This window comes from Benincasa hispida, chromosome 1 (genome assembly GCF_027475165.1).
Source record: "Benincasa hispida cultivar pf3 chromosome 1, pf3_genome.v1.1, whole genome shotgun sequence".
NCBI classification, from domain to species: domain Eukaryota; kingdom Viridiplantae; phylum Streptophyta; class Magnoliopsida; order Cucurbitales; family Cucurbitaceae; genus Benincasa; species Benincasa hispida.
The window spans coordinates 41,725,536-41,751,640 of record NC_143478.1 but is presented as its reverse complement, the minus strand read 5'-3'; the positions used below and the strand labels follow the sequence as shown (position 1 = coordinate 41,751,640).

The following is a 26,105-nucleotide window of genomic DNA, read 5'->3' as shown; positions in this document are numbered from 1 at the left end:
CATTGCCGAGACTCAACCACAGTCTTCATTAGTAGCATCTGGAGGGGTAAGTGGAGCCATCGGCGCCGACATCAATGCCGCAATACAAGCGGCCATGGAACGCTACCTTTAGACGGCTTTACTCGTCCTCCTTCAGCCGTTCACCGGTGCAACAGGGACCAGCCCAGACAGCTCGAGCTGCCCAGCGAAGACGCGCGTTCAGACCCTCCAGACGCAGCAAAATTCGACGCCATTAGACCACCTCACAGTTGCTGATCTCGACCCAACCGTTGCTGAACTTCCTCGCTCGAGCCAGTCGCTGATTCGCTCGTCAGGTACAACCACAGATGACGCTGAACGAGCCGACCACGTTGCTGATTTCCATCGACCTGCGCGGCTGGAGCCTTGTCCTATCAAGCTGGTCATTCCTTCGATCAAATCGATGACTGCACTGGGCGGCACGACTACCATTCCTCCCGATCAGCAAGGCCTCCTCGATTTGCACAACCTCACAATTGCACCAAGTGGCAGCGGCGCGCCATGTGGCCCCAAGCGAAAACACTAACACAAATCAGTCGATGGGCTTTGAGCGGGGAGAGTCTTCTTCCAAGTTTCAGGATAATATAGGTCCTGTTAATGAGATCCAACGTCAGTTCGCCCATCTTCAACAACAGGTTGCAGCTTTTGGAGCCGTTCTTGGTACAAACCCTCAACGAGCTCACCCAGATCTTTCTGCAAATCCGCCGATGTATTCTGAAAATCCGATAAATTCTTTCCCTGTTTTACCCACAACAAATTTTTTATCTGGATCAATGAGAAATTCGGTAGGGTTTATCATTGGAGACAAGCTGAATGGCCAAAACTATTTCTCATGGGTCCAATCAATCAAGATGGCTTTCGAGGGGGCCATAAATTTGGGTACCTAACGGGTGAGATATCAAAACCAAGGCCTGGCGATCCTCAGGAACGTATCTGGAAAGGAGAAGATTCTCTGTTACGATCGGTTTTAGTGAACAGCATGGAACCTCAGATTGGCAAGTTGTTATTTTATGCTGCTACTGTGAAAGACATTTGGGATGCTGTGCAGAAGTTATATTAAAAAAGACAGAATGCGTCTTGACTGTACATATTATGCAAACAAGCCCATGAATGTAATTATCCCTACTGTAACAGGAAATGGACCTGTGTCGAGAAATGGTCTGGGATTGTTCTTGTGGGGGAGTTCAACACTACAAAATTGAAGAAACTGATAGAGTGTATGACTTCCTAGCTAGGTTAAACTCAAAGTTCGATGCGGTTCAGAGTTAGATATTGGGCCAACGTCTTATAGCTTCCCTCATGGAGGTGTGTTTGGAGATACGTTTAGAAGAGGACAGATCAAGTCCCATGAACAATCCAGTAATCACATCGATAGATGCTACTGTGTTTGCTACGAAGTCTTTCGGTTCTGACGGTGATAAGCAGAATAATGGACCCCCTCCTGTCTATGAGCACTGCAAGAAGCTGTGGCATACAAAAGATCGGTGTTGGAAGCTGCATAGGAGATCTCCTAATAGCAGACGACGTCAGTCACATGACAAGTCAAACCCTTGACGTGCCTTTGTGAATGACTCGACAAGTGGAAACCTCCAGACTCAATCTCCAGTAGATGGTCAAAGTAATTCAAGTGCCGTTGGAATCAGTGCTATTGCACATTCAGGTACGGTTCAGTCCTTTGGCTTCCTTAGTGTTAATGGTAAAAAACCCTTGGATTATTAACTCAGGAGTGATAGATCATTTAACTGGCTCATCTGACCAGTTTATTTCATACTTTCCAAGTGCTGGTAATGAAAGGATTAGAATCACAAATGGGTCATTTGCTCCTGTTGCAGGGAAAGACCATCTCTCTCCATTTGAAGGTTTAATGTTGCGTGATGTGTTACATGTTCCCAAGATTTCATATAATTTATTGTCTGTCAGTAAAATGAGAAATTTGTACGGATGACCCAAAAATTGGGCCCAAAATGTCAAATGACTAATTTTTAAAAAATAATGACAATTGACCCTCTGCTGACATCATCGCCATACCAAATTACGTAAATTGCCCTTCTTCGTCTTGTTACCTTTTTGGGAAATTTGTATGGATGACCAAAAAATTGGGCCCAAAATGTCAAATGACCAATTTTTAAAAAATAATGTCAATTGACTTTCTGCTGATATCATCGCCATACCAAATTTCGTAAATTGCCCTTACACCGGCCTCACGAGGTAAATTTCGCTCTCGTTTGAAATTCCCTGGTTTGATGTGATTGCTCGTCAGTGTACTGTTGATTTGACAATTTTCACGACGGAAGCCTCAAATCAAATCAATAATACCTAAACACAATACATTGGTGATTTCTTTAAACTCTAAACTCCATTTCAAAGGTGATTCCTTCTCTAGTTTTCGATGGTGTTTTGTTGAACGGAGATTTTTCGAACAGGGATTTCCAAGACGAGGCTTTCTCAGAAAGGAACAACTTTTTCAGAAAGGTGAATTATTTTGAGTTTGTTTAATTATTTTTGATATGTTATTTCTGGAATGGTAGCATTACGAAATTTTGTATTTGAGAGAGAGTAAGAAAGAGGAAGAGTAAGAGAGAGAGCGAGATTTTGAGAGAGAGCAAGATTTTGAGAGAGAGCGAGAGTACACTTCAATTGATTGTATAGCTTAATGACAAATGTTTTCTTGCTTTGTAGGATGACAGAAAAGTGCCTATTTATTCGATTTGGAGGTGATTGGGATAAAAACGAAAGTTCGTATATTGGGGGACAGTTGAAAGGAATCGTCGTGCCCCCTACATTGAATTATGAAGAACTTAAATCTCACATTTACAGGGTTACAAAAGTCAGTTCTTCAGAGTTTGATCTTATCCTGAAAGTTAAATATAATCTTGAATTTGAAGCTCCTTTACAATGCATAATGGATGATGATGATGTTCACTTCGTTTGTGAGAAGAGCTTAGTAGACTTCAGATAGTTGTAACTTTGAAATCTAAACAGGACGAAAGGATTGGAATGGGGTTTGGAAATATGAGTTATGATGATACGGCTGTGGACAGACAATATGAGGAATCATATCAGTTTCGTCGGGAAGAGGATGATATTTCATTGTCTACCATCACTGATATTCCATTGTCTATCAACACTGTACCATCAACATTCGATTATATGGATTGTGGTTCTTCAGTGGATGTGAATGAGCAACCAGCAAGATTGAATGAAATGGATCGTGATCATGGAGATGTGCGTCGTTCTACAGCAGCTCCAGTGGTTCCACCATCTGTGTCTTCAAGTCCTAGGACAAAGTTGATTATGCCTGACATCTTTTCATCTAGGACAGAGGACGTTGAAGTTGGTCAACTATTTTTGATTAAAAAGGACTTGAAAATGAGATTATCTATTCTGTCCATCAACAGAAATTTTGAATTTAAGGTCGGGAAATCAACCAAATCTTTGTTCACTGTCAAATGCATTGGGGAGACATGTAAGTGGAGCCTTCGTGCAGTCAAAATGGAAGAGTCTGATATATTCAAGATCACAAAGTACTGCAGTTCGCACACATGTACCATAGGAATTTTGAATCACGACCATAGACAAGCAACTGCTACGGTTGTTGGTCAACTCATCAAAGATAAGTTCACGGACATAGGACGTATTTCTAAACCTTGTCATATCGTTGAGGATATGAAGAGAGATTATGACGTGAACATAAGTTATGATAAAGTGTGGCGTGCAAGGGAAGTTGCGTATGATCTCACTAGAGGTACTCAAGAATACTCATATTCCATACTACATACTTATGGAGAAGCGCTAAAAATAGAGAATCCGGGTACAGTCTTTGAGATCGAACTTGAAGATGAGGTGCATTTCAAGTATATGTTTATGGTATTAGGGCCTTGTATTAGAGGTTTTGCAAACTGTCGGCCTTGTATTATTGTTGATGGGTCACACTTGAAAGGAAAATACAAAGGCACCATGTTGGTTGCAGTTTCTATGGACGGGAACAATCAATTATACCCACTAGCATATGCAATAGTGGACAATGAAACCGATCGATCATGGAAATGGTTTATGTCAAACTTGAAATGCAGTATCGGTGAACCCGATAATCTGGTGTTTGTATCCGATCGGATGGTATCTATTGGCAATGCTATTCGTACATTTTTTCCCACAGCATTTCATGGATTGTGCACATGCCATATAGAACAAAATCTGATTACAAACTTTAAGGATAGCACGGTTGTTAGGATATTTAGAGATGCAGCAAGGGCATTTCACATGACAGAGTTCCAGACAAAATGGGACGAACTCTGCAGTTTTAGAGATGGTGCTGTCACGAAATATTTGGAAGACATCTGTCTTCAAAGGTGGGGCACGGGTTTACCAAATTGAACGAAGATATGATAACATGACATCCAACAGTGCAGAGTATTTCAATTCCTTAACTAAAGAGTATCGACTAATGCCCATAGTATGCTTGATTGAACATGTTAGAGGAATGCTTCAATTGTGGTTCTACGAACGGAGGAATTACTGGGCATCTCGAACGACATTGCACTCTGACTACTGTGAAACCCGATTGGCAAGTGAAGTCGATAAGGGCAGACGATATCGGTTGGAGCCTGTTGATTGTTATCAGAAACCCGATTGGCAAGTGAAGTCGATAAGGGCAGACGATATCGGGTGGAGCCTATTGATTGTTATCAGGTACACGTGCAAGTTAATCGATTGGACGGTATTATCAATCTTCACACGAAGGAATGCACGTGTAAGGAATTCGACTCACTTGGTATCCCGTGTTCCCATGCAATTGTTGTTGCCAAGGAAAGAAATATACCCATCTACAGTCTTTGCAGTCTGTTATAATTCTATAGTTAGGGTTTTCCATTCTTGTAAATATTTTGTGATATTTTCCTTTTCTATGCTTTGTACTCTTGTATATATTCATATCTTTGGTGAATGAATAAAGCATTCTGATTATTTCTCAAACCTAAGAGTTTTACATGGCATCAGAGCTCTCTAAATAAACTTAGGTTTTTTTGTGAACCTTAGTGTTTGAGAATTTAGAACCCATTTGTGATACGTTTAGGGTTTTGTGGAAAGGTGAGTTTACACTTTTGCTTACAGTTGCAGTCTTCGGTTCGTTCGCTGTCGTTAGCCGCCGCCGCCGAGGAAAAAAAAAGGCTGTTTTTTTCGACACCGCCCATTCCAACGAGAAGCCCAGCCGCCAATCTACAAAACCCCAAAGTCTGGTTGCCATCTGACCAGCGCGTGAGGCTCACGCGCCGATTGTTCTAGTTCGCTGTCCGTCCACGCGCTGGCCCTGCCGTTTTTCGTCCGTCTTCAGTGGGTTTCCTCAGTGTTGTTGGCTCTTCTTGGTGGTGTGTTTGTTTGGGATATATAGATATACTCACAGCTTATATAGACATCTCTTCGGTAAATTAGGGTTTGATTCTTTGCTGTCTGATGTCTACTTTTTGAGGTAATGGCTGATAAGAAACCAGTAATGTCTGAGATTGCTCTTATGGTGTCAAAAGTAACTGAACACAAGTTGAATGGATCCAACTACTATTCATGGAGATCAAATCCAGGAGGTGTTGTTTGCTATTATTGTCATAAACCTGGCCATACGAAACGTGAATGCAGAAGATTGCTGAATAAGGGTCAGAGGATGCTATCACCCTCTACACATGTCGCTTCTACTCCTGATAATCTTGACAAGTCAATTACGATTTCTGCAGGGGAGTTTGCTAAATTTCAGTAGTATCAAGAGTCATTGAGGGCATCATCTTCTACTTCCATTACAACCATCGCAGAGACAGGTAACATTTTTAAATGTCTTCTTTCCTCCACATCAAAATGGGTCATTGACTTTGGTGCTACAGACCATATGACAGGTAATCCCAGTTTATTCTCTACCCTTTGTACATCTACCTCTTCACCTAATGTCACTATAGTTGATGGAACCTCCACTCCTGTTTTAGGATTAGGAACTGTCCATCTCACTGAATCAATTTCTTTGTCATCAGTTTTAAATTTACCAAATTTCTCGTTTAATTTGATTTCGGTCAGTAAACTCACTCTTGTTCTTCATTGTTGTGTCTTCTTTTTTCCTGGTTATTGTTTATTTCAGGATCTTACGACGAAACAGACTATTGGTAAAGGGCGGGAATTTGGAGGTCTTTACATCTTTGAACCACAAACATCTACGGCCACCACATGCTCTAGCGTGTCGTTTTCCTTTGAAGAGCATTGTCGTTTGGGTTATCCGTCTATCTCTATGTTGAAGATTATTCGTCCACAACTTCAACATTTGTCTTCATTCGATTGTGAGTCATGTCAGTTTGCTAAATTTCATCGTTTGAGTTCGTATCCTCGAGTCAATAAACGAGCTAGTGCTCTTTTCGAATTAGTCCATTATGATGTTTGGGGTCCATATCCTGTTGAGTCCAAAGGAGGGTTTAGGTATTTTGGTACATTTGTCGATGACTATTCTCGTGTTACGTGGTTATATTTAATGAAAAGTCGTTCTAAGTTACTTTCTCATTTTCGTAACTTCTAGGCTGAAATTCAAACTCAGTTTAGTGGTATTCTTAAAATCCTACGGAGTGATAATGCTAAGGAATATTTCTCTCATACACTTAAGTCTTATTTAGATGCCCATGGCATTCTTCATCAATCTTCTTGTGTGGATACTCCATCTCAAAATGGGGTTGCAGAACGAAAGAATCGTCATCTCCTTGAGACAGCCAGAGCTTTGATGTTTCAGATGCATGTTCCAAAATCCTTTTGGGCTGATACTGTTTCCACAGCTTGTTTCTTAATAAATCACACGTCCTCTTCCATTCTTAAGGGTGAGATACCTTTTCGTACTTTATGCCCCAAGCAACAGTTGTTTCCCATTCCACCCAGAATATTTGGTTGTAACTACTTTGTTCAGAATGTTCGGCCTCAGTATACCAAGCTGGATCCAAAGTCCTTAAAATGTATTTTCTTTGGTTATTCCCGTGTCCAAAAGGGATATCGGTGTTATTTTCTTAGTCTAAATAAATATTTAGTCTCTCCTGATATCACGTTTTTTGAACATACCCAATTTTTTTCATCACCGTCTTTCTCTTTGAATAAGAGTCAGGGGGAGCCTAAGGAATTAGAGGATGATTTCCTTGTCTACATAGTTATTTCTCCTTCCGATCCTCTTCTTAATTCATCTCTACCTGTGGCTACCTCTACTCTTCCTCCCATCGTTAAGGTCTATACTCGACGACAACTTCCTCCAGTTCCATGCTCTGTACCAGAGTCTTCTTCGTCATTGGATCCAGAAACGGTGATGATCTTCCTATTGCTCTTCATAAAGGTAAACGTACTTGTGCTCATCCTATTTCCCCTTTTGTTTCATATAACCATTTGTCGCCTTCCACATGTTCATTCATTGCATCCTTAGAGTCTGTATCCATCCCGAAAACTGTTCATAAGGCTTTCTCTCATCCTGGTTAGTGTGCCGCAATAGTGGAGGAGATGATTGCCTTAGATGATAATTGTACTTGGGATTTAGTTTCTCTCCCTGCAGGAAAGAAGGCTATCAGTTACAAATGGGTGTTTGCAGTTAAAGTGAATCCTGATGGTTTTGTTGCTCGGTTAAAAGCGCGTTTCGTAGCGAAAGGCTACGCACAAACTTATGGCGTTGACTTTGCTGATACTTTTTCTCCTGTAGCAAAAATGACATCTGTGAGGTTGTTTATTTCATTAGCTTCAATCAATCATTGGCCTTTACATCAGCTTGATATTAAAAATGCATTTCTTCATGGTGATCTTCAAGAAGAGGTGTATATGGAGCAACCACCAGGGTTTGTTGCTCAGGGGGAGAATGGAACGGTGTGTCGCCTTCGTAAATCCTTGTATGGATTAAAGCAGAGCCCACGAGCTTGGTTTGGTAAATTTAGTCAGGTGATTGAAAGCTTTGGAATGTGGAAGAGCATGTCAGATCATTCAGTCTTTTTTAAGAGATCTGAAGGTGGTGTCATCTTGTTAGTCGTATATGTGGATGATATTGTGATTACTGGTGATGATGCTTTAGGTATCCAGTCTCTAAAGACCTTTCTTCATAGTCAATTCCATACAAAAGATTTGGGCATGTTGAAATACTTAGGAATTGAGGTAATAAGAAGTAAGAAAGGAATTCTATCATCACAGAGAAAATATGTACTTGACTTGTTGACTGAAACAGGAAAGCTAGGGGCTAAGCCATGTAGTACCCTAATGATGCCCAACCTACAGCTCACAAAAGATCGAGAATTGCTAAAAGATCCTGAAAGATATAGGAGGTTAGTGGGAAAACTTAATTACCTTACAGTGACTCGACTCGACATAGCCTATTCAGTAAGTATTGTGAATCAGTACATGTCATGCCCTACAATTGATCATTGGGCTGCATTGGAATAGATTCTTTGTTATTTGAAGGTTGCTCCTGGGCGTGGTTTATTATATAAGGATTATGGTCATACTAATATCGAATGTTTCTCAGACGCCGATTGGGTAGGATCTAAAGAAGACAGAAGATCAACCTCAGGGTATTGTATTTTTGTTGGTGGTAATTCGATTTCTTGGAAGAGTAAGAAGCAAAATGTGGTGTCACATTCAAGTACAGAATCAGAATATAGAGCAATGGCACAATCTATGTGTGAATTGGTTTGGATATATGAACTTCTTGTTGAGTTGGGATTTGAAATCACCACACCGACAAAGTTGTGGTGTGATAATCAAGCAACACTTCATATTACTCCTAATCCAGTTTTTCATGAAAGGACTAAACATATTGAAGTTGATTGCCATTTTGTACGTGAGAAAATTCAACAAGGGTTGGTATCTAACAGGATATGTGAAGACTAGAGAACAATTAGGAGATATTTTCACGAAAGCATTAGATGGAAGACGTATAGATTATCTATTTAACAAGTTGGGCAGGATTAACATATATGCTCCAACTTGAGGGGGAGTGTTATAATTCTATAGTTAGTGTTTTCCATTCTTGTAAATATTTTGTGATATTTTTCTTTTCTTTGCTTTGTACTCTTGTATATATTCATATCTTTGGTGAATGAATAAAGCATTCTGATTCTTTCTCAAACCTAAGAATTTTACACAGTGGACTCTCTAATGACTGCGTATGCGGAGCCTATAAATCCACTTGGCCACATATCTGAATGGAAAGGACCTTCTGGAAACGGTCGACTACATGAATCTTTGGTGAATGAATAAAGCATTCTGATTCTTTTTCAAACCTAAGAATTTTACACAGTGGGCTATCTAATGACTGCGTATGCGGAGCCTATAAATCCACTTGGCCACATATCTGAATGGAAAGGACCTTCTGAAAACGTAGAAAAGATTATCCTTCCTCCGAAGTTTGTGCCACAAGTCGGGCGACAGAGAGTGAGAAGAATACCATCCAGAGGAGAATTTCGCAGACAAATGAAATGTGGTCGACCGTTTCCAGAAGGTCCTTTCCATTCAGATATGTGACCAAGTGGATTTATAGGCTCCGCATACGCAGTCATTAGAGAGTCCACTGTATAAAATCGACTACAAAGACTGTGGATAGGTATATTTCTTTCCTTGGTAGCAACAATTGCATGGGAACACGGGAGACCAAGTGAGTCGAATTCCTTACACATGCATTCCTTCGTGTGAAGATTGACAATACCGTCCAATCGATTATCTTGCACGTGTACTTGATAACAATCAATAGGCTCCACCCGATATCATCTGCCCTTATTGGCTTCACTTGCCAATCGGGTTTCACAGTAGTTATAGTGCAATGCCGTTCGAGATGCCCAGTAATTCCTCCATTCGTAGAATCACGATTGGAATATTCCTCTACCATGTTCAATGAAGCATACTATGGGCATTAGTTGATACTCTTTAGTTAAGGAATTGAAATACTCTGCACTGTTGGATGTCATGTTATCATATCTTCGTTCAATTTGGTAAACCCGTGCCCCACCTTTGAAGACCGATGTCTTCCAAATATTTCGTGACAGCACCGTCTCTAAAACTGCAGAGTTCGTCCCATTTTGTCTGGAACTCTGTCATGCGAAATGCCCTTGCTGCATCTCTAAATATCCTAACAACCGTGCTATCCTTAAAGTTTGTAATCAGATTCTGTTCTATATGGCATGTGCACAATCCATGAAATGCTGTGGGAAAAAATGTACGAATAGCATTGTCGATAGATACCATCCGATCGGATACAAACACCAGATTATCGGGTTCACCGATATTGCATTTCAAGTTTGACATAAACCATTTCCATGATCGATCGGTTTCATTGTCCACTATTGCATATGCTAGTGGGTATAATTGATTGTTCCCGTCCATAGAAACTGCAACCAACATGGTGCCTTTGTATTTTCCTTTCAAGTGCGACCCATCAACAATAATACAAGGCTGACAGCTTACAAAACCTCTAGTACAAGGTCTTAATACCATGAACATATACTTGAAATGCACCTCATCTTCAAGTTCGATCTCAAAGACTGTACCCAGATTCTCTATTTTTAGCGCTTCTCCATAAGCATGTAGTATGGAGTATGAATATTCTGGAGTACCTCTAGTGAGATCATACGCAGCTTCCCTTGCACGCCACACTTTATCATAACTTATGTTCACGTCATAATCTCTCCTCATATCCTCAACGATATGACAAGGTTTAAAAATACGTCCTATGTCCGTGAACTTATCTTTGATTAGTTGACCAACAACCGTAGCAGTTGTTTGTCTATGGTCGTGATTCAAAATTCCTATGGAATATGTGTGCGAACTGCAGTACTTTGTGATTTTGAATATATCAGACTCTTCCATTTTGATTGCACGAAGGCTCCACTTACATGTTCCCCAATGCATTTGACAGTGAACAGAGATTTGGTTGATTTCCCGATCTTAAATTCAAAATTTCTGTTGATGGACAGAATAGATAATGTCATTTTCAAGTTCTTTTTGCTCAAAAATAGTTGACCAACTTCAACGTCTTCTGTCCCAGATGAAGAGGTATCAGGTATAATCAACTTTGTCCTAGGACTTGAAGACACAGATGGTGGAACCACTGAAGCTGCTGTAGAACGACACACATCTCCATGATCACGATCCATTTCATTCAATCCTGCTAGTTGCTCATTCGCATCCACATCCACACCCACTGAAAGACCACAATCCATATAATCGAATGTTGATGGTACAGTGTTGGTAGACAATGGAATATCATCCTTTTCCCGATGAAACTGATATGATCCCTCGTATTGTCTGTCCACAGCCGTATCATCATAACTCACATTTCCAAAACCCATTCCAACCCTTTCGTCCTGTTTAGACTTCAACGTTACAGCTATCTGAAGTCTACTAAGCTCTTCTCACAAAAGAAGGAAGTGAACATCATCATCATCCATTACGGATTGTGGAGGGGCTTCAAATTCAAGATTATATTTAACTTTCAGGATAAGATCCAACTCTGAAGACTCTGAAGAACTGACTTTTGTAACCTTTTAAATGCGAGATTTAAGTTCTTCATAATTCAATGTAGGGGACACAACGATTCCTTTCAACTGTCCCCCAATATACGAACTTTCATTCTCATTCCAATAACCTCCAAATCGAATAAATAGACACTTTTCTGTCATCCTACAAAGCAAGAGAACATTTGTCAGCTATACAAGCGATTGAAGTGTACTCTCGCTCTCTCAAAATCTCGCTCTCACTCAAAATCTCCCTCTCGCTCTCGCTCACATTGTCGCTCTCTCAATCTCGCTCTTCCTCAAAATCTCGCTGTCTCTCAAAATCTTGCTGTCTCAAAATCTCGTTGTCTCTCGTAATCTCCCTCTTTCTTAATCTCGTTCTCTCTCTTACTCTTCCTCTTTCTTACTCTCTCCCAATACAAAATTTCGTAATGCTACCTTTTCAGAAATAACACTTCAAAAATAATTAAACAGACTCAAAATAATTCACTTTTTTGAAAAAGCTGTTCCTTTCTGAGAAAGCCTTGTCTTGGAAATCCCTGTTCGAAAAATCTCTGTTCAACAAAACACCGTAAAAAACTAGAGAAGTAATCACTTTTGAAATGGATTTTAGAGTTTAAAGAAATCACCATTGTATTGTGTTTAGGTATTATTATTTGATTTGAGGCTTCCGTCGTGAAAATTGTCAAATCAACAGTACACTGACGAGCAATCACATCAAACCAGGGAATTTCAAGCGAGAGCGAGATTTATCTCGTGAGGCCGGTGTAAGGGCAATTTACGTAATTTGGTATGGCCATGATGTCAGCAGAAGGTCAATTGACATTATTTTTTAAAAATGGGTCATTTGACATTTTGGGGCCAATTTTTGGGTCATCCGTAAAAATTTCCCCAGTAAAATTACAAGAGATTTGAGTTGTCAGGCTGTTTTCTCACCCAACTCTGTTTTATTTTATGATCTGAGCTCGGGGATGACGATTGGCTCTGCCCGACACGATAAGGGACTATACTTCCTACTGATGATACTTCCTCTAGGGATTGTTATAGGACTAGTTTCATTTCTTTGAATTTTTCTACTTCTGAGAGTGATTTTATGTTATGGCATTTTCGCCTTGGACACCCTAGTTTTCAATACATGAAATATATGTTCCCGCATTTGTTTCGTAATATTAATATCTTTTCCTTAAATTGTGATGTGTGTATCCAGACCAAACAGAGTCGTTGCACCTTTTACTCTTAGCCGTACAAACCATCCAGACCCTTCACTCTTATCCACAGTGATGTTTGGGATCCCTCACCAATCACCACCTCTATAGGTAAACGCTGGTTCGTCACCTTTATCGAGACCATACTCGACTTACTTAGGTTTTCCTTCTTACTGATAAGTTCGAGGTGTCATCTATGTTCCAGCAATTCTATGCCACTGTGGAAATCCAGTTTAACACGAAAATTGCAATTTTGCGAAGTGACAATGGGTGTGAGTTCTTTAACAAATCTTTCCGGGATTTCGTTGCTTCTAAGGAAATTTTCCACCAAAGCTCTTGTGCCTACACTCCTTAGTAGAATGAAGTGGCCGACCCGAAAAATTGCCATCTGGTGGAAGTCGCTCGTTCTCTCATGTTGTCCACCTCCCTCCCGTCCTACTTATGGAGGGATGGTATTTTTATTGTCTCCTACCTAGTTAATCGCATGCCTTTTCGTGTTCTAAACTTCCACAATCCCCTTGATTGTTTTAAAGAATCGTATCCTACCACCCGCCTTATCCCTGGTGTGCCGCTTCGGATATTTGGTTGTGTTGTCTTTGTTCATACCCACGGTCCAAATTGCACGAAGTTTGCTCCTCGTGCTCAGAAATGTGTGTTTGTTGGGCATCCTCTCCACCAACGTGGATATAAATGGTACCACCCACGTTCTCGAAAATATTTCGTTTCCATGGATGTTACCTTTCTCGAGGATCAACCGTTCTTCCCTATTAGTAATCTTCAGGGGGAGAATTCTAGTGAAGAGACTAATTGGTCAACTTATTCAGTACCCTTAGAGTTGTCCCCTGAACCTATCGAGTCTGTCCTTCCCACCGATCAAGTCCCGTGGATAATGTATTATAGGAAAGAATCTCAGGAAGGAAACAACACGAGTGCCACCTGTCGTTTCTTCAGCTTCGATCCATGAGTTTGACCCAGCATCAGCTCTAGGTATTTGTATTCCTGCCACTAAGGATATTGGTACTTGTAATGAGATTGATACTTGCAGAGTGGGTAAAGATGAGGAAGGTGTCGACGGTGCTGCCAAGGACACCACGGGAGATGTAGAGACAACTGAAAATAACAGTGCCGAGGAAATGACTCCAGAGAATGAAAGTGGTACTAGTGAAGATTAGTGTGGGAAAGGTTCTTCAGGTGGAGTAGAAAACCGAATATGGTGGAAAACTAGACAAGATGGACAACCGTGACGTTTCCCTTGATCTTCTCATTGCCTTGAAGAAAGAGACTAGATCCTGTACAAAGTATCTTATGCACAGTACATGACGTACAGTAACCTGTCACCCAAGTTTAAGGCTCTTACTACCAGCCTAGATATAGTGATGATACCAAGTAGCATACATATAACAATGGAGACTCTGAATGGAAGGCTGCAGTTATGGAGGAAATGAGGGCTCTTGAGAAAAACGGGACATGGGATCAGGTTTTTCTCCTTGAAGGACACAAGACGGTTGGATGCAAATGGGTCTTTACCATAAAATACAAGTCTGATGGGACGATTGACAGATACAAGTCTAGACTGGTTGCCAAAGACTTTACTCAGACCTTTGGCATAGACTACTCTGAGACCTTCTCTTCCGTGGCCAAGCTTAATACTGTCCGGGTGCTGTTTTCGATTGCAGTGAACAAAGATTGGCCTTTTCATTAACTAGATGTAAAAAATGCGTTTGTTAATGGGGAACTAGAAGAGGAAGTCTACACGAGTCCTCCCCTCGATTTCAAGAGTCAGTTTAAGCACCGGGTTTGCAAACTGAGTAAGTCACTATATGGGTTGAAACAGTCTCCGAGGGCGTGGTTTGATAGATTCACCACCTTTGTTAAAGCCCAAGGGTATAACCAAGGGCACTCAGACCACACGTTTAAAAAGAAGTAAGTTTCAGGGAAGATTACAGTCCTCATAGTTTATGTCGATGACATTGTTTTATCTGGTGATGATACTGTTGAGATCATGAGACTTAAAATGAAAATGGCTGAGGAGTTCGAGATTAAAGATCTGGGAAAGTTGAGATATTTCCTTGGGATGGAAGTGACCCAATCAAAAGAGGATATTTCAGTTTCTCAACGGAAGTACACTCTTGACTGACTCAAAGAGACAGGTATGACTGGGTGTAAACCTATTGACACCCCGGTGGAGTATAATGCAAGAGTTTGTAATATAGATAGCAGAGTTCCCGTCAACAAAGAAAGATATTAGCGACTAGTTGGAAAATTAATCTACTTATCCCACACTAGACCCAATATATCCTATGTAGTGAGTGTTGTCAGTCAGTTCATGCAAGCCCCTTATGAGGAACATATGATGGCTGTTGAGCTCATTTTAAGATATTTGAAAGCAACTTCTGGTAAGGGCTTAATGTTCAGGAAGTCTGATAAACGCTGTACTGAAGCTTACATCGATTTTGACTGGGCAGGTTCTGTTGTCGATAGAAAGTCAACGTCTGGGTATTGCACTTTCGTCTGGGGTAATCTGGTTACTTGGAGAAGTAAAGAACAAGGGGTTGTAGCCAGAAGTTGCGTTGAAGCTGGGTACATGGCCATGAGCTTAGGGATATGTGAAGAGATCTGGTTGAAGAAAGTTTTGTTTGATCTCCATCAAAATAGTAAACTTCCGATGAAACTGTTTTGTGACAATAAAGCGACGATAAGTATTTTGAATAATCCGGTTCAACATGATAGAACAAAACACGTGGAGATCGATAGACATTTCATCAAGGAGAGATTGGACAATGGAAGCATATGCATTCCCTATATTTCGTCAAATCAACAAGTCCCAGATGTCCTCACGAAAGGGTTGCTCAGACAAAGCTTTGATTATTGTGTTAGGAAGTTGGGTCTCATTGATATCTACGCCCCAACTTGAGGGGGAGTGTCGAAAATAATGGGTTGACCTAGGGACGTTTTTGTAATCTACCATGCCCCTAAGGTTTCCTACTTGTCTATTTATTTGAGCAGTCTTCTTGTATTCAGTGTATCAGAAATAATAAAATATTAGTCTTCTATTGTGGTTTTTTCTCCCTGATCTAGGGTTTTCCACATAAAATTGTGTGTTGCTTTCTTCTTTCTTTTTCATCAAACACTTTAACACTTTCCCTCACTTGTGGGCTTGATAACATATTATTAGAATCGATAACACAGGTAGAACACAATCTGTTTTTAAGGGTGGCAAAACTAACCCCTAGTCCTGGAAAGTCTATCAAAATTTCCTTTTCTTTTCAAACATTTGTCGAAGTGTAACAATCAATGGTTTTCTCAAGATAAGTCTCTTCCTTGATTTGATTGTTTTTGAAGCTGCTTGGATTAATGCTTGTTCATGGTGTTCCCTTTTCGAGCTTTTTGTAGACTTTTCTATTTAAGATTTATATTTAAAATGGAATGCTTTTATTTTTCTAGTATGGTTCTTATGTTTTGCTGTAGCTGTGTTTGTCTTCTTTTATTTTGTGTCATTATATCTTGAGCAATGAGTTTTTATTTTTTTTTTAATTTTTAATTTTTATTAGTTAAATTTGTATTAGTTAAATTTGTTGAGTGACTGATGTGTATGGTGATATAGTAAATTAACATGCAACGAAGCAAATTAGAATCAATAAGCACTCTAATTATATTTAATTTGAGTTTAAAACATGTTTCAAAGTAACTATTACAGAAAAGGGTTTGCTGAACGGTATTGTGATGAGACCTCTTCAACACCAGCTGAGCTCCACGTAAATATACTTAAATCTATATGTAGACCACCACGAAGATCTTCTCTACTATTCGCTTGCAAGGATTGTGTGGTGGAAACACTAAATTGAGCTGAATTTGATGAAGATATGAAGAGGGTTTGGAAGGTTACGAATTTTGCAGAGTTCTTGAAGAAATTTTGAATGCTTAGCTTAATCATTCAGCCCAACGCATAATTTATAAAGTTTTCATCATGTAAATTCAAATTCTGCATGAAGGCCAACTCTTTCTTCATGGATTAAGTGGAATTGGATGAATAAGGTGTTTTGCACCATAGTGGAAATTTCCACTTTGAATTCTCAAAATTCGTTTTTGTTTTCAAATTTTATTTTAAAAAATGATTTTAAAAATAAAATTTACAAATAAATCAATTTATTTTTAAAATCATCGTATTTTAAGAATAAGGTGCTTTGCACCATAGTGAAACTTTGAATCCGCAAAATTTGTTTTTGTTTTCAAATTTTATTTTAAAAAATGGTTTTTAAAATCAAATTTACAAATAAACCAATTTATTTATTTTATTAGTTTTATAAAAATTAATTCAATTAATTAATTTTAAATAAAACTAATTAATTAAACATTTTAATTAATTTTGTTAATTTAATATCTAATATTAAATTAATAAAATACCAATTTCATTATAATGAATTTAATTTCATATAATTAATATTTAAATAATAATTTAAACATTAATTGATTCTCCAATTTTGTTTAATTTCGATATTAAACATTTGAATTGTATCAAATACAATTAATAGAAACCCTAATCGAATTTGAACATTTCAAATTCTAAACCCTAATTTCAAATCTCATCAAAATTACTCAATATACTAATCCAAGTTACGAGCTAGTAGATGGACCTTATGGACCTATAGATCATGAGCTCTAATGATTTGTAATTATTTGGTTAAACTCTTTAAACCGAATTAATCACTATTCGTTAACTACCAAGACAATTCACTATAGCTCGATAGTTGTACTCTCCTCACTGTAGATATATTTCTGTCCATTTTAACTATAATCGATAAGTCAATCCTTCATAAGTCATTCGTATTTATAGCTGGGTTAGAGATTACCGTTTTACCCCTATAAATATATCTTGTTCCTTAAGCTCCCACTGATCTTCCATTGAACAATTGATTTATAACCAACTTATAAATCATAACCCTCTCTTTCATGAGAGGGCGGGGCCCCGTTGTTCAAGAAAAAGCATCATCACTTAAGAGAACAACCCATTTGCTAACCGTAAATCGGGTAGGAGTGAATTCTATATTGCAAAGCTATGTCCTCAGCTATTTATTCGGTCTTATCCCCAAATGGGAGGCTTATTGAGCAGTCCTGTCTCACCTATGCAGATCAAAGGATAATCTCGAATAAACAAAAGTTCATAGTTAGCTTAGGATTAAGATCAAGCTCCTCTAGATCATTGAGTTCAAGATAGTCAGTTTTAACAGTAAACGGTTGTTATAAAGAAAAGTGATTATTTCGAGGTCCGGTCTTATGCAAACTCATTGCACAGGATGCCCCCACTCACATGTCTCTACATGAATGATTTTTTGGATCACATCATTTGTATCAGTATACAAAATGGCAGCATCCAATAGTGTCACCAAGATGAGGTATCCAATTTCATCCGTATACTTATAGACCATTTTGGCTACATACTAGAATTTGATCCTCTCTTATGTCCCCACATATGGTTAAAGTATTCATGTTATAGCCATGAATTTATTTATTGGATTTTTATAAAAGAATGCAATATCAATAGTAATTTATTGAATAAAATATTCAACAACATTTTTATTGATAAATAATATATTTTAGTTTAGGACATTCTCAACATATGGTCCAAAAGATTGATTATAAAGAAAGAAGATTTGTATGGCCAGAATTATTATCCCTTTCAGCATACGGTTTGGAAGCATGGTGCATTGGTGGGGATTTCAATATAACTCGTTGGGTCATGAACGACTTCCACTGGGTCGAGGCACAAAAGGAACGGGGAAGTTTAATAGTTTTGTGGAATATGCTAAGCTTATGGAAGTACCTATCTCAAATGGGAAAAAATATACTTGGTCACGTAAAGGCAATTCAATCTCCCGATCACTTATTGACCTTTTTTTGTTATTAAAGAATGGGATGAAGCTTTTGAAAATACAAGAGTGAGTCGGCAATTTTGTTTACTACTTGAAGCTGGTTCGGTGAGCTGGGCCTTGAAGCTGGTTCAGTGAGCTGGGGCTCATTGCCTTTTCGTTTTTGTAATAGCTGGCTATTAAATAAGAATTGTGTCCAGATTATTACTAAGAAAGGTGAACTCTGCTTTAAAGATTTGGCATACTGGATTCGTTGAGAAGCAAAAAAGACAGGAAGAGAGGCTCTTAGATGAAATTGAAAAGTTTGATGTTAAGGCTGAAAACTCCATTTTAGCTTCAGGTGATACTGCCACCAGAATCTCTTTGAAGGCTGATTTGATGAACTTGTATAGGCTGGATGAAAGAAACCTAATCCAAAAGAGTAAGTTAAATTGGATTAGATTGGGGGACAAAAATACCAGCTTCTTCCATCGATTTTTAGCAGCTAAAAAAAGAAGGAATTTGATTAGGAACTGATCAATGATCAAGGTGTGCCAACTGTTGGCCTTGTGTTACTTTAAATCAGAATTCTATGCTTATTGCTCGCTTTTCAGAAGTTGAAACTAGATTGGCCTTGAAGGCTCTTGGAAAGAACAAAAGCTTCAGGACCCGATGGTTTGACAGTAGAATTTTTTATTAAATTCTGGGATTTGGTGAAAGGAAACTTTCAAACTCTATTAGAAGACTTCCATGAGAATGGAAGACTAAATGCTTGTGTTCAAGAGAATTTCATTTGCTTAATCCAAAAGAAAGAAGATGCAATATGTACTCCGTACTTTTGGAAAATAAATTTCTTATCATTTAATTAGATAAAAGGTACATATATAGAAGCATGAGAAACCTTAATCTAGGATATACAAAATTACAATAAAGGACAACTGTACATATTAATTTAAATATATCTTATAACACTCCCCCTCAAGCTGGAGCAAATATGTCAATCATGTCTAGTTTGTTGCATAAATAGCTTATTCTTACTCCATTTATAGCTTTGGTAAATATATCTCCTAACTATTCTCCAATCTTCACATATCCTGTAGATACCCTTGTATTTTCTTGCGAACAAAGTGACAATCCACTTCAATATGTTTACTTCGTTCATGAAACACCGGATTGGATGTAATGTGAAGTGCAACTTGATTATCACACCATGATTTAGCTGGTACGGTAACGCTGAAACCCATCTCAAATAAAAGTTAGTGTTTCCACACTATTTCACACACGGATTGTGCCATAGCTCTATATTTTGACTCAGCACTCGAACGAGAAACTACATTCTATTTCTTACTTTTCCATAACACTAGGTTTCCTCCTACAAAAACACAATATCTAGAGGTTGATCTCCCATCCTCTCAAGAGCCAACCCATGCAGCATCTGAAAAATATTCCACCCTTATATGACCATGATCTTTATATGAATCTATCCAGGTGTAGCTTTTAGATAACATAGACTTTGTTCTACTGCAATCCAATGATCCACTGTAGGAGAAGACATAAACTGACTCACAAATACTCACAAAGTAAGCAATATCTGGTCGTCTTACTGTTACATAGTTCAACTTTCCAACAAATCTTCTATATCTCTCAGGGTATTTAAATAATTCTCCTTCTCTAGCAAGTTGTAAATTCAGTATCATCGGAATACTACATGGTTCAACTCCTAATTTTCCAGTCTCAAACAACAAATCAAGTACATATTTCCATTGTGACAGATAATACCTTTCTTGCTTTTCATTACTTCAATGCCCAAGAAATACTTCAATTGTCCCAAATCTTTAGTATGAAATTGACCCTAAAGACAAGTCTTGAGAGAAGATATACTTGATATATCATTTCTAGTGATAATGATATCATCAACATACACACAAGCAAAGTAATACCATTATCAGATCGTCGATAGAATATAGAATGATTAGAAGCACTTTTCTTTCATACCAAAACATTTGAGTGCTTGACTAAACTTACCGAACCATGCACGAGGATTTGTTTTAGTTCATATAAAGATTTTCGAAGATGACATACCATATCACTCTCCCCCCAAGCAACAAACTTAGGTGGTTGCCCCATGTAAACTGAAGATCACCATGCAGACAAGTGTAAGTTGAAGATCACATAGGTGGTTGCCCCATGTAAACTGAAGATCACCATGCAGACAAGTGTAAGTTGAAAATCACATAGGTGGTTGCTCCATGTAATGTCGAGTTGGGCAAATTGAGTAGCAGCCATTGATATAAATAGTCGAATGGAAGTTAATTTGGCAGCAAGAGAAAATGTATAAGAATAATCAGTCCCATAGATTTGGGCATAACCTTTGGCAACACGACGAGCTTTCAAGCAAGCCACTATTCCATTAGGATTGGCTTTTATAGCAAACACCATTTACATCCAATAGCCTTCTTTCCTGTCGGAGGCGAGACTAAATCCCAAGTACCATTCTCATCCAATGCATTCATCTCCTCAATCATTGCACTACGCCACCCAAAATGAGATAAAGCTTCATGAACCGAGTAAGGAATAGAGATGGAATCAAGAGATGTAATAAAGGAATAAATGAGTGAAGACAATCGGTTATACGTAATAAATGAAGAAATAGGGTAAGTACAAGTGTGTTACCTTTTCGAAGGGCAATGGGTAGATCATCACTTGATTCCGGATCGGATGTCGAAGAAGCCATCAGTGTAGGACATGTGTCTGAAGGTCGTTGTGGAGGACGCCTGGAGTAAGCTTGAGTGACCAATGGGCGAGGAGGAAGAGACACAGAAGAAGGTTGAGTAGGAGAGGATGTGGAAGAGGTAATCTCATAGATAAAGAAATCATCATCCTCTTCTTTACAATGACTGGATAGTGAGGGATTAAAAGGTATATCTTAAAAAAATGTAACGTCGGGAGAGACAAGATACCTGTTAAGAGTAGGACAATAACAACGATAACCCTTTTGAACACGCGAATAGCCTAAGAAAATGCATTTCAAAGATTTTAGATCTAATTTGGTACGATGTGGACAAATATCTCAAGCAAAAAAAAAACACATCCAAAGATCTTAGGGGCAATAGGAAACAAAGATTTCGTAGGAAAACGAGTACAATGAGGAATCTCTCCATTGAGGACAGAGGAAGACATTCTATTAATCAGGAAGCAAGCAGTGGACACTGTACCAGTTCAAAATTGTTTTGGAACATGCATTTGAAAGGATAAGGCACATGCTATTTCAAGGAGGTGTGTTCTTTCTTTCCGCAACTCCATTTAATGGAGTGTCTGTGCAAGAGGATTGATAAATGATGCCATGATCACATAAGTAAGATCCAAGAACATGAAAGAAATATTCACCAGCATTATTAGTGCACAAGGTTTTGATAGAGACATTAAATTGATTTCGAATTTTAGCATGAGAAGCATAAAAATGATACAATAACTCAGTAGAACGATTTTTCATTAAATATTGTTGAAATACGTTGAATTAGCCCTAAGGGCATTTTTTGTAGTTTACACTATATTTGCTAAATTAGGGTTTCACCTCATCCTATTTATATCTGAGGTTGGGGTCTCTTGTATGTATGACATTAAAAATAATAAGGCCTATTCTATCGTGGTTTTTCTTCACTGAATTAGGGTTTTCCATGTAAACTCCTTATGTCGTTTCTTTCTTTTCTATTTCAATATGGTATCAGAGAAAGGTGATGAAATCCTAGCCCCGATAGAAGAAACTCAGTCATCAAACTTGATAGGTGAAGGTACACTGGCAGACATGACTAATGTGGTTGTGATTCAAGCAGCAGTTGATCGATATCTCCGAACCATCTTAAACCCAGTGCAACCCGACCCATCTGGAGCCCCGCTGCCAGATTTCAATAACCCAGTCGGCGCGCACCTTGGATAGGTTCAATCGCCGAGCATCATCAACCCAGTCGGCGCGCATCTCGGATCTCAGACTCAGCTTGGATCACGTTCGATACAGAGCTCTGGTGGATTTGCTCCAGCCGACGCGTCGAACAGCTTCTAGACGCAGCCGTTCCAGCCGAACATCGTCGATGAGGGTCCTTCGACTTTGCACGCGATCTGTTCTTCGACTTCGCACACGCTCGGTCCTTCGACTTCACACACGATCGACCCTTCAACTTCGCACGCGATCGGGTTTGCTCCAGGCGGCCTTGGGTTTGCTCTAGCTCTCGGGTCGGGTCAGATTGGCGTGTTTTCTTCAACATCGCAACTGATCGCCGAGCCCTCTGTCCATTACCCACCGTCGCAGCCATCTGGGAGCAATGCCGATCACGGGCTGTCGTATTTTGCCGCCGGTGGGATTCCGTAGTAGCCTTTTCACAGTACCATGGTGGACAGCCTCTTCCTCATGTGTACCCAGTTCAACCTCAGTTTCGAATGGGCGATTCCGTTGAAGAAAATCCCATGGCCTATGGACAGAAACACTCCAGATCTGAATCTCATGGGGAACTCCAACAACAATTGGTTAGTCTCCAACAACAGATGGCCGCCCTTGGAGCCAGATTGAATGGCCATGATTCTTCCCCGATGTATTCAGAAAATCCGGTATCAATGTTTCCTACTCTTCCTACCACTAATCTTTTATTTGGAACTATAGGAAACTTTGCAGGAATGATCACGGGAGAGAAGCTGAATGGATAAAATTACTTCTCTTGGTCCCAAACAATTAAAATGGTTCTTGAGGGACGTCATAAGTTTGGATATTTGACTGGAGAGATACCACGACTGAATCTTGGGAATCCTCAAGAGCGTGTCTGGAAAGTAGAGGATTCTTTGCTCCGCTCGATGTTGATCAGTAGCATGGAACCACAAATTGGGAAACCTTTACTCTATTCAGCCACCGGCTGAGATATTTGAGATGCAGTCCGATGGCTATATTTGAGGTGCCAGAACGCATCCCGCCTGTATAATCTACGTAAACAGGTTCATGAATGCAAACAAGGGAGCATGAATGTAACATCGTACTTCAGCAAAGATGTCTTTGTTATGGCAAGAAATGGATTTATGTCGGGAGATCATCTGGAACTGCCCGCAAGATGGAATTCAATACTCAAAGATAGAAGAGGTTAAGCGTGTGTATGATTTTCTTGCAGGGTTGCACCCCAAATTTGATACAGTTTGGAGTCGAATACTAGGGCAGAAACCAATACCGTCTCTCATGGAGGTCTGTTCGGAGGTTAGATTGGAAGAAGATAGATCGAGTGCAATGAATGGGCCGGGTGTTACCATTGTAGAGTTAGCTGCCTTTGGGGTGAAATCCGCTGGATTTGATGGTGACAAACAGAATAGTAAACCACCCCCAGTGTGTGAGCATTGCAAAAAACAGTGGCACACGAAGGATCAGTGCTGGAAACTGCATGGTCGTCCTTCGAATGGTAAACGTCGCCCTCCAAATGACAAGTTGAAATCTGGTCGTGCTCTAGTGAGTGAATCAGTTGAGGGGGCCGCACAACCTCAGACACAGCCTCCAGTGACCAACCCTGGTGATTCAGGTACCATAGGGATCGGAACAGTTGCTTAATCAGGTAACCCTCAATCTTTTAGTTTTCTTGTCGAAGGGAACGAGTTATGGATTCTAGATTCAGAAGCAACCGATCACTTGACTGGCTCATCCGACCGATTTCTCTTATACTATCCAAGCGCTGGAAATGAGTGGATTCGAATTGCGGATGGGTCCTTCGCTCCTGTTGCTGGAAAAGGCAGCTTGTCACCATTTCAGGGATTAACTCTACAAATTGTCCTACATGTGCCTAAAATTTTTTACAACTTGTTATCAATAAGTAAAATAACAAAAGATTTGAACTGTAGAGTTGTCTTCTCACCAGATGCTGCCTTGTTTCAGGACTTGAGCTCGAGGAAGACGATTGGCACTGCCCGATATGATAGAGGTCTCTATTTCCTTTCTGAAGATGCTTCCTCCAGGAGCTTGTTTCGGACTAGTCTTTTATCTTTTTTTTCTATGTTTGAAAAAAATTATTTATTGTGGCATTTTCGTCTTGGACATCCGAGTTTTCAATATATGCGATATTTGTTTCCTCATTTATTTCATAATGTGAATGTTTCTTCGTTATCTTGTGATGTATGTATACGTGCTAAACAACCTCGTGTGTCTTTTGTTTCTCAGCCTTATAAACCTACCCGGCCTTTCCACTTGGTCCACAGTGATGTTTAGGATCCCTCAAACATCTCTACCCTGTCTGGTAAATGGTGGTTTGTAACTTTCATCGATGACCATACCCGACTTACATGGGTATATCTCCTTGCTGATAAGTCCGAGGTTCTACCTACCTTCAAACAGTTTGTCAATCACACCCTCCAGGAATTCCTAGCGTCAAAGAGGATCATCCATCAGAACTCGTGTGCGTATACTCCACAACAAAATGGGGTGGCTGAACGGAAAAATCGCCATCTCATTGAAGTTGCTTGTTCCTTGATGATTCCAGCGTCTCTCCCTTCGTACCTGTGGGGAGATGCGGTTCTTATTGCAGCTCATCTCATTAATAGAATGCCTTCACGAGTTCTAAAGTTTCAAACCTCTCTTGAGTGCTTCAAAGAGTCCTATCAGTCTACCCGTCTTATTCCTAAGGTTCCTCTTCGTGTGTTTTGGTGTACAGCTTTTGTTCATACTCATGGTCCATACCGGACTAAGTTTGCTCCACGAGCTCAAAAATGTGTGTTTGTCGGGTATCCCCTTCATCAGCGAGGCTATAAATGCTTTCACCCATCTTCCAGAAAATATTTTCTCACTATTTATGTCACGTTCCTTGAAGATAAACCGTTCTTTCCCGTTAGTCATCTTTAGGGGGAGACCATGAATGAAGAGACTAACAGTTCCACATACTCCGTACCTATTAGCTTCAATCTTGAGCCTAGTCCTAATATTCTTGGACCCAGTCTACCTAGTTTTGAACCTAATTCTGCTCCTGCTGTTCCCGTGTCTGTCGTTCCTACTAGACAAGTGCCCTGGATAACATACTATAGGAAGAATCTCAGAAAGGAAATTTAGGAAACCCCTGGTGTTCCATCGGAAAATGTCCAAGAGTCGGAACCAGCTCAGGTTCAAGATCCTGTTGTTTCAGAGGAGATTCTTGAAGAGAAGTCTGGGAACATAGAAAATGATGAGATGAGCTCAAATAAGGTTGAAATTTCAGGAGGTAATAAGATGCTGAAAGATCCTCAAGAAGATGCAGAATTGTCTCAAAAGTCTGATACTGAAGAGAGACCGACAAAAACTGACAATTATGATACCACTCTGGATATGCCAATTGCTCTGAGAAAGGGAACCAGGTCACGTACAAAGTACCCTCTGCATAGTTTTCTGACCTATAGTAACTTATCTCCTGGTTTTAAGGCTTTCACTACCCAACTGGATGCTCTAGCAATACCTACCAGTGTACATGCGGCCATGGAAGTTCCCGAGTGGAAAGCAACAGTAATGGAGGAAATGAGAGCTCTCGAGACAAATAAGACTTGGGAGATAGTAGCTCTCCCTA

The 26,105-nt window shown here is 39.6% G+C and overlaps 1 protein-coding gene across 11 annotated transcripts in view; it reads left to right on the top strand.

The window, feature by feature from the left end:
- The window catches only part of LOC120092733 (AAR2 protein family), a 75,806-nt gene that overhangs the window by 18,108 nt on the left and 31,593 nt on the right, over nt 1-26,105 (top strand). The gene's annotated exons all lie outside the window — the stretch shown is intronic.